This window comes from Urocitellus parryii, chromosome 4 (genome assembly GCF_045843805.1).
Source record: "Urocitellus parryii isolate mUroPar1 chromosome 4, mUroPar1.hap1, whole genome shotgun sequence".
Classification (NCBI taxonomy): Eukaryota; Metazoa; Chordata; class Mammalia; order Rodentia; family Sciuridae; genus Urocitellus; species Urocitellus parryii.
Genome location: NC_135534.1, coordinates 79,638,550 through 79,648,695, shown reverse-complemented (window position 1 = coordinate 79,648,695; position 10,146 = coordinate 79,638,550).

Sequence of the window (10,146 nt, the reverse complement as noted above, 5' to 3'; positions counted from 1 at the left end):
AAAAATTAAGCTAGGAGAGAATAAAGAGCTCAAGACTACCTAGTAACCTAACTATGTCTTGGGATTAACTCAGAAAATCAAGTATAGAATAACTTAATTAAGCTTCTCATTAATATTTTCTATCTCTAAAAACCTGAAGCCAGGGTGTTACTTAAGACTGAGGACTAGAGATTGGCTTGGTGCTACACACCTTTAATTCCATCAACTCAATAGGCTGAGACAGAGGATTGCAAGTTTGAAGCCAGACTCAGCAATTTTGTGAGATTGTAAGCAACGTAGTAAGACCTGGTCTCAAAATAAATAACTTTACCAGGCTGGAGATATAACCCAGTGGCAAAGCACCAATGGAACCAGTTTCCAATACTATGAACGAACAAAAAAAATATATAATCAAACAATTGAGAACAAGAAAAATACTTGAGAACAAGAAAAACTCTGAAGAATAATTCTGAAGCTTTATTGGAAGCAAAATCATTCATTATTCCTCTAACATGTTGATTTCTCTTATTTCATCATTCTTAGTACAATATGGCTCTGTTTATGTGTGTGTGTGTGTGTGTGTGAGTGTGTGAGTTTGTGTGTGTATCTTATCATTTTCTTATCTGAAATTTTTAAAAATTCAATCCATCAGATTTAGGGCAGATTTCTCTTTGTGAAATTACCTATGACACTTGGGTTTCATAAAAACAGATCTTTGGTAGATGCCAAAGAAACACAAAGTGGATGATCTTGAAAGTTTACATCTATCACAGTGCCAAGCTTCATCCCAGTTTATAACAAAAGAAAGTCCTAAACTTAACTCTGCCACAGGTATGCTTTTGGTTAACTAAACATTTCTTTAATTGAGGAGAAAAAATTTACCCCAAATTTAGTGTAGGTTTGAGAAGGCTTATTTCCTTAATACCTTTAATTATACTCTACCACTTAACTACATTTCCATAGCTGAGGTCAAATGCGTGCACCACTGTGCCATACAATGTTTTTGACTGTTGGTTCAGTGGTAAGGAGTACAAAAAAAAAAAAAAAAAAAAAGAGAGAGAGAGAGACAGAGAGAGAGAGAGAGAGAGAGAGAGAGAGGAGAGAGAGAACAAAAAAATGAAGTAACACAAAAGCTAGAAATCAAAATCAATCAGATAATTCAAACTTTAAACACCAGTAGAAAAATAAATCAATGTTTTTTTAATTGAGATGTTATTGTTGTAAAACAAAGTATTATTTAATAAAATAATTGTTTCTGTTAAAATGTCTCTTTGGAAAACCTAAGTCATGTGAACTTTCTTGTGTCTTACCCCAAATCTCATCAAAGTTGTTTACTCTATTATATAAAGCCAATCACTGTAATCTCATAGTGTAATCCAGCACTTTTAGAAGAGGTAACCTATAGTGGGTGTGGTCTTAGGTGAGTCTCAGGTATTTAAGTAGGGCACTTCTCTGGAGAATGGTTTTTCCTCTGAGGTTCCTCTAAGGAGCAGCCCAAATCAGCTGCTGAGTTTTGGAGACCTGAGTGTTACTGACAAATTTTCCTCACTTCCAGACGTGAGTTTTCTTAGAGCGGACTCTGGTGAGTTGGATACTTAGAAGAAAGGCTTTTCAGTTTACTTTCTTTGCTAAAAATTGTTTGAATTTACTTTTCAACTTAATTGTGTTTGTCCAAGTAAATACCTTCTTTGTTTTTGCTGATATATTAGATTTTCCAGGTCTGAAATGAAATATTTTTGCCGTTTTATCAAATTTAGAACCCTTAAAATAGTTAAAATGTTCAACATATTTTATGCATGTAATAGTGTTATCACATCTATTCAGATTGTTTTTTAGTGAGTACCAAATATTGCATTCAGAGGCACTCATCCATTGTGCCATGTCACCAGCCATATTTTGTATTTTTTTTAGAGACAGGGTCCTATTGAGTTGCTTTGTTCCTCGCTTTTGCTGAGGCAGGCTTTGAACACTCCATCCTCTGGCCTCAGGCTCCAGAGCCGCTAGGATTAAAGGCGTGTGCCACCATGGTTGGCTTAGAATTTTAAGGTATAGGTTTAATTGTAAATAAAATTCACATATTTCTTTGTTTTGATATAATAAAGTTGTCAGAGATGCTCTTTTATATACTCACCTAAGAAATTGTGGGCTCACCACTACTTGCTGCAGAAGTAATAATATGACAAACATGAAGGGATCAGGGCCTCCATGTGATACTGGCAGAGTTCACATTATGATTAATAATATTTGTTTTTTATATAGTCTAAATTTCTCAGGCTGGCCTTGAACTCCAGATCCTCCTGCCTTAGTCTCCCAAGTGGTGGAATTACAGGTGTGCAAAACTGTGACACCTATTATTTGCTCATTATTACAAAAAGAAAAGAACAATGGAAAAAATGTGAGAATGTTTGTTTATTTACTGATTTGTAGAAATAGTGTTTTAAAAAGAATAAAACCATATTGCCACTCTACCAAGGTTGATCTTTAAATCTGGGTGTCTCCCCTCCTGGCATACTTCTCACCAAGATTCAGCTGTGGGAATGCAAGGGTTTTAGAAGGAATGAGAATTTATACCTGATGTTTTAGTCCTCCAGCATACACATATGTACATATACAATTTATGATCTGGTAAGTTTTCTAGAAGTGATCTTGGATTTGAAAAGCACAGCTGTACTAGGGGCCCATAATCAACAAAAACAAAGACTTTATTTCCAATTCTAAATCAAATTTTCTAACAGCATCCACTCCTCTGTAAAATATGAAAATCTGTTTTTATTAAGAAGATCTGAGCAAGAGTTGTGGCACATTCCTGTAATCCCAGGCACTCAGGAGTCCAAGACAGGAGAACCACAAATTTGAGGCCAGCCTCTGCAAGTTAGTGAGGATCAAAGACATTTAGCTAAATTCCATCTGAGAATTTAAAAATAAGAATATATTATATATATATATATATATATATATATATATATATATATATATATATACATGTTACACGCACACAAGGCTGGGGATGTAGCTCAGTTTTAAAGCACCCCTGTGTTCAATTCCCAGTACCAATAAATAAAATAATTGAATTTTAAAATAATAAAGGGCTGGGATGTAGTTCAGTAGGAAAGTATCCCTGAGTTAGGAAAAAAAAAAAAACGAGTAGGAAATAAAAAAGAACCTACTGTGTATTTTCCCAAAGTATTTATAAAGTTGCTGTAAGGGTGTTGAGAATAAAAGGATTTAATTTTATTATACTGTTTTTCAATATTTAAAAAAATCATGGTGAATTAGTTTCTGGTTCTTGTGTAATTGCAAAGGAAAATCTAAATATGTGTTTGCATTGTTTGTGAGAAAACAATGATGGTTCTTGTACAATTTTAAAAACTTGGAAAGCTGACTTTTAATTCTGCCTAGAGAAATAAGGACCACCTTTTCTGAGAAAATGTACCCAAGTTCCTTCCAAGGTGGATCTGAAAACTGATCAGAGAGAGAAGAAAGGTTCAGGTTTTTTTTCACTTTCCTTTGAACTCTTCACTGATCTTTTAGTCTTCCAACTAAAACCACCCGGGTACACTTCCATCTAAAATCAAATGGGTACACTCTTCACTGGTATCTACTGCCAACACGCAAATGAGGAAAATATTGGACTTGTTACCTGGCAATGTTCTCTCAAACCCTGATGTTATTTGTTTGTTTGTTTCTGGTAAATCTTAGATTCAGAGACCCTGAAATCAAGATTGTTTAGAAGTTGAGGGTGGGTGGATGGCAGAAGCCAACAATGGACCATAATTTGCATATTTTCACACAGAACTGGGTCCCAATTTAGGGCTGCTCCTTGATAAACTTCCTTCTGCAGCTCTAACCAAGAAGAGCAGTCCAGCAGCACTGCTTTCCTGCAGGGAGCTCTCCCGGGTTCTCCCACCTGAAGCTTACAGCTCGCGGGCTCGGATAGGCTCGCTGAGCCATAGTAGTATCATAGAAGCTGTTTGGATGCAGGACATCAAATCCTGGGTCCAGCAAAAGGGCGAGAGTTCTGCCTGCGCTCTGCATGCACTTCGACTCCGGAACTCATCCTTCACACTGTCCTACCTGCTCTGCTCTGTTCTGTGTTTGAAAATTTCGAGTCCTTTCATGCATCAGATGGAACATCTTTTCATGTCTTTGGAAATTTTTGATATCCTTTGCCCATTTTAATTAAGCCGTTGCTTTGAATGAACTCTTTAAATATTGAAGGATCTCAGTCTCTAAATAGATTGTATTGTTTTCAAAGTTGTGTGTATATCAACAAGTCATTTCTATATACATAAAACAATGCGCATAGGGAATGTATTCAAAATTCCATATTCAATAGGGAAATGTATTCAAAATTAAGACTTGCAGGGACCTCCATGGTTCTGAATATTCTGGCTGTGTCTAACTTTATATACTTCATTTATTCCACTCTTGCGTCAGCTCATTCCCCACTCAATGGTTCAGTTCAGTCATTTGAACTTACACTTTTTCCCACTTGATTATCCCTGCCCACTACACCCTAATCATGTTTTGTCTCTAAAGTCAGATTTTTTTCTTATACTAATAGGGGTAAACTCTTCAGCATTTATGATCACAGTAACAGTATTTTCCTTCATAATACTCAACCTTATTGAAGGTAAGTGATTATTCCTTACCATATCTATTTAATGCCTTGCTCTAGAAGTATTTATTTGCTCTTTCATGAGAGCAGTTAGTTTCCATAGATTTGTCTGCTTTTTTAGTGGTCTATCCTTGATGCCTAGAACATGTTGTTACTAAATAAGGAATAAAAGAATGCATTCCAATTTATCAGTCAGTGAATAAAATACATACTAACCAACAAAAAGACTACAATTATAGTGAAAGCAGCTGACATTAAACTCTCAATTTCCATTAGACATCAACACTTAATCATGTAATTTGAGGGAGTGATATACTTCTTTGAACTAATCCAACATTTATATATGTATTTGCTTATTTACTTATGGTTCTGACAATTTTCTTTCCCAGGAGTACTAACCACTCACTGATCCATGTTCCCAGAACTATTTCTATTTTGTTTTGAGAGAGGATCTCCTAAATTACTTAGGGCCTGGCTAAATTGCTAAAGTTGCCTGGACTGTACATTCCTCCTGCCTCAACTTACAGAGTAGCTAAATTATAGACAGAGGCTGTCATGCTTAAACATTAATAGTTTAAGAGCCATATATGGTGGGTATCATAGTGTGTGCCTGTAGTTCTAACTCAAATGAGCACAGGAATTAGAGGCTACCTGAGCAATACAGTGAGGCAGTATAAAAAATTTTTCTTTTAAAAAGCAAATGCAGGGCTGGGGATGTGGATCAAGTGGTAGCGCACTCACCAGACATGCGCGAGGCGCTGGGTTTGATCCTCAGAACCACATACAAATAAAATGAAGATGTTGTGTCCACCAAAAACTAAAAAATAAATAAATAAATAAATAAATATTACAAAATCCTCTTTCTCAAAAAAATCAAATGCAGCACAGTGTTACATAATCTATTTCACAAAACTTTTAAATTTGATCTTATATTTTTATTTGACCAATAAATTCATATAAACTCATGTAAACATGATACTTTGAAGTACAGACACATTGTGAAATCACCAAACCTATCTAATTAATCTATGCGTAACCTATTCATCACATAGCTATTTTTTAATAAGAACACTTAACATCCTCCAGGCATGGTGGTTCAGGCCAATAATCACAGCTGTTGAAGAGGCTGAGGCCAGAGAGTCACAAGTTCAAAGTCAGCCTCAGTAACACAGTGGGGCCCTAAAGAATGCTCCTTGTTTTAATTTTTTTTTTTTTACAAAATTGGGGATTTGGATCAGTGGTTAACTTCCACTGGGTTCTATCCTTGGTATGTATGTATGTATGATGTATAAGTAAGTAAGCAAGTAAATAAATAAATAAAATAAAATACTTGATATCCACTGCTATACTATTTTCCAAACACACAATGTATTATTATTAAATATACTCACCATATTGGACAATGGCTAAATTATCCATAGATACTAACCAACAAAATCTTCAATTACACTGAAAGCAGCCCACATTAAATGATCAATTTCCAGGAGATATTAATTTAATCATAAAATTTGAGGGAATGCACCACTTCTTTGAACTAATACAGCATTTATGTATGTACTTGTTTATTTGTTTTTGGTCCTGACAATTGAATCCAGTTAATGTCATAACAAGCCAAAAATCAGTGATGGAAAAACAGAAGGATTTACTGCACAGCTGCCCTGACACCCAGTAGACAATGTTTTTATTGTAGCTTAAATCAAAGACTATGTGCCTAGTGCTCAGTCATCCATAAGTGTTGACAAAAGAAGGGTCTAATTAAGTGGGACTAGGTTAAGCATTAATTAAGTATTTTGAAATCAGCTCCCAAAGTAACTGCCATTCAAGTCTATTGATTCTCCACCAAGACAAACTGCCAATCCTGAGAAAAGTGCCTCACTCACAGCCAAAGAACTGTACCTTCTTTGTTAAAGCAGATTACAATTCTTTGCCCTTGGGTTATTTGATTCTCATTTTCCCCTGTGGATAGTGTGTGAGTGAGAAGCCCATCCACACTGACAACAGAGGCTTACTGCCCGACAGGTGCTCAGTGTGGGGAGATTCAGATTCATAACCAAAAAAGGATGATCCCATTTCATAAATACCTCCCAAGACCAGCTCCAGGGGTCTTTGTTGCCATAATAAAATAAGAAATGCTGCTCTAGTTCTTTGTTATAAACTGATTATAATTTTTATAACAAATTTTGTATTTGTAAATAAATGATTTTAAAGTCTTTAGGATTTTTTGCTGTCTTAATGACAGCTAAAACTTTATAGGGTGCTTAATGTGCCCCAGGTAATGCATTAATCCTGGCTCTTTTAATATTCATAACACCTTTCTGAAGTGCTAAAATTATGGAGAAATTAATTTTTTCAGAATGAAATTAAGCTTGAAAAAAAGAAAAAGAAGATTTAAAAAATTAAGCTAGGAGAGAATAAAGAGCTCAAGATTACCTAGTAACCTAACTATGTCTTGGGATTAACTCAGAAAATCAAGTATAGAATAACTTAATTAAGCTTCTCATTAATATTTTCCATCGCTGAAAACCTGAAACCAGGGTGTTACTTAAGACTGAGGACTAGAGATTGGCTTGGTGCTACACACCTTTAATTCCATCAACTCAATTGGCTGAGACAGAGGATTGCAAGTTTGAAGCCAGACTCAGCAATTTTGTGAGATTGTAAGCAACGAAGTAAGACCTGGTCTCAAAATAAATAACTTTACCAGGCTGGAGATATAACCCAGTGGCAAAGCACCAATGGAACCAGTTTCCAATACTATGAACGAACAAAAAAAATATATAATCAAACAATTGAGAACAAGAAAAATACTTGAGAACAAGAAAAACACTGAAGAATAATTCTGAAGCTTTATTGGAAGTAGAATCATTCATTATTCCTCTAACATGTTGATTTCTCTTATTTCATCATTCTTAGTACAATATGGCTATGTTTATATGTGTGTGTGTGTGAGAGTGTTTTTGTATATCTTATCATTTTCTTATCTGAAATTTTAAAAAATTCAATCCATCAGATTTAGGGCAGATTTCTCTTTATGAAATTACATATGACACTTGGGTATTATAAAAACAGAACTTTGGTAGATGCCAAAGAAACACAAAGTGGATGATCTTGAAAGTTTACATCTATCACACTGCCAAGCTTCATCCCAGTTTATAACAAAAGAAAGTCCTAAACTTAACTCTGCCACAGGTATGCTTTTGGTTAACTAAACATTTCTTTAATTGAGTAGAAAAAATTTACCCCAAAATTTAGTGTAGGTTTGAGAAGGCTTATTTCCTTAATACCTTTAATTATACTCTACCACTTAACTACATTTCCATAGCTGAGGTCAAATGCGTGCACCACTGTGCCATACAATGTTTTTGACTGTTGGTTCAGTGGTAAGGAGTAGCAAAGAGAGAGAGAGAGAGAGAGAGAGAGAGAGAGAGAGAGAGAGAGAGAAAGAGAGGGAGAACAAAAAATGAAAAACAAAAGCAAGAAGTAACACAAAAGCTGGAAATCAAAATCAATCAGATAATTCAAACTTTAAACACCAGTAGAAAAATAAATCAATGTTTTTTTTAATTGAGATGTTATTGTTGTAAAACAAAGTATTATTTAATAAAATAATTGTTTCTGTTAAAATGTCTCTTTGGAAAACCTAAGTCATGTGAACTTTCTTGTGTCTTACCCCAAATCTCATCAAAGTTGTTTACTCTATTATATAAAGCCAATCACTGTAATCTCATAGTGTAATCCAGCACTTTTAGAAGAGGTAACCTATAGTGGGTGTGGTCTTAGGTGAGTCTCAGGTATTTAAGTAGGGCACTTCTCTGGAGAATGGTTTTTCCTCTGAGGTTCCTCTAAGGAGCAGCCCAAATTTTCAGCTGCTGAGTTTTGGAGACCTGCGTGTTACTGACAAATTTTCCTCACTTCCAGACGTGAGTTTTCTTAGAGCGGACTCTGGTGAGTTGGATACTTAGAAGAAAGGCTTTTCAGTTTACTTTCTTTGCTAAAAATTGTTTGAATTTACTTTTCAACTTAATTGTGTTTGTCCAAGTAAAAAACCTTCTTTGTTTTTGCTGATATATACTTTTTAAAAAATATTTGTCTCTGTAAAGTTATCTGAATAATTTTTATTCTATTACCTTGTGTTTTATTAGATTTTCCAGGTCTGAAATGAAATATTTATGCAGTTTTATCAAATTTAGAACCCATAAAATAAATAAAATGTTCAACATATTTTAAGTATGTAATAGTATTATGCACATCTATTTAAAAATTTTTTTAGGGCATACCAAATATTGCATTCAGAGACACTCATACATTGTGTCATGTCACCAGCCATATTTTGTATTTTTTTTAGAGACAGGGTCCTATTGAGTTGCTTTGTTCCTCGCTTTTGCTGAGGCAGGCTTTGAACACTCCATCCTCTGGCCTCAGGCTCCAGAGCCGCTGGGATTAAAGGCGTGTGCCACCATGGTTGGCTTAGAATTTTTAGGTATAGATTTGGTTGTAAAACCCTTGATGTGAAAGTTTTATTTGCTGTCCCTTTAAAACTTTCAGTTTGCAATCTAGTTTTGACAAGTACCCCAGTGGATGCAACAAACTTGTAGAGGTTTTCAATTGGGAAGTTTGATTACTAGATTAAAAAAAAACTAGAAATTAAGATGAATTGATCATCAACGCGTCTCTAAACTGAAGGGTAGTCTCTGGAGAGGAAAGCACCATGGTTACCATTGTAAATTAATGCTCTCTCTCTCTCTCACTGTCACCAATTTTTTTTTTTTTTGGTATTGGGGATTGAACTCAGGGCTAATCTACCACTGTATTACAACTCATTTTGAAATGGCCTCACTGAGGTCACCAGGCTGGCCTTGAACTTAGTGTCCCTTTGCCTCAGTCTCCCCTACAGCTGGAATAGTTGGCATGTGCCACTGCACTGGGGTTTCCTGTTGATTTTATTTAAATAACAATGGATGAATTATTGCTGATTATTACTTTAGAATGTGCATCCATCTTCTGAAAATATGAAGGCACTCTGATGTTCAGAACTGATTCTGAGAAATATTATTTTCTTTAATGAGAAGTAATAGAAATTTTCTTTTTAATTTCCTATTCATTCCATGGGCTGAAACTCAGGACATTACAAATGCTGGGCAAGTGCTCTCCCACTGATTACATTCCCAGAATTTATATTTTAATTTTCAATTTAAAACTTAATTCATTTCTTATTGGTAATAAGGATTGAAGACAGGATTTCTCTATAACTGATTTATATTGCAACCCTTTATTTTTTATTCTGAGACAGTATGTCAATAAAATGCTGAAGTTGGCCTCATACTTTTAAACCTTCTGCCTCAGCCTCCAAAATAGCTGGTTAAGAGGTGCATTGATACTTCCCACTTTCATAATCTTTTTTTGAAATATATTGGTTATTTATGGTTTGAAGCATAAATTTACCTGTTTGTAGTTTCGGGAGTTGTAAGTTGAAGCCAACAGTGATTAAGTAAAGCAATCTTCAAATGAATTAAACTTACTTTTAATTGTCTTTAGAAAAGTACATCTAT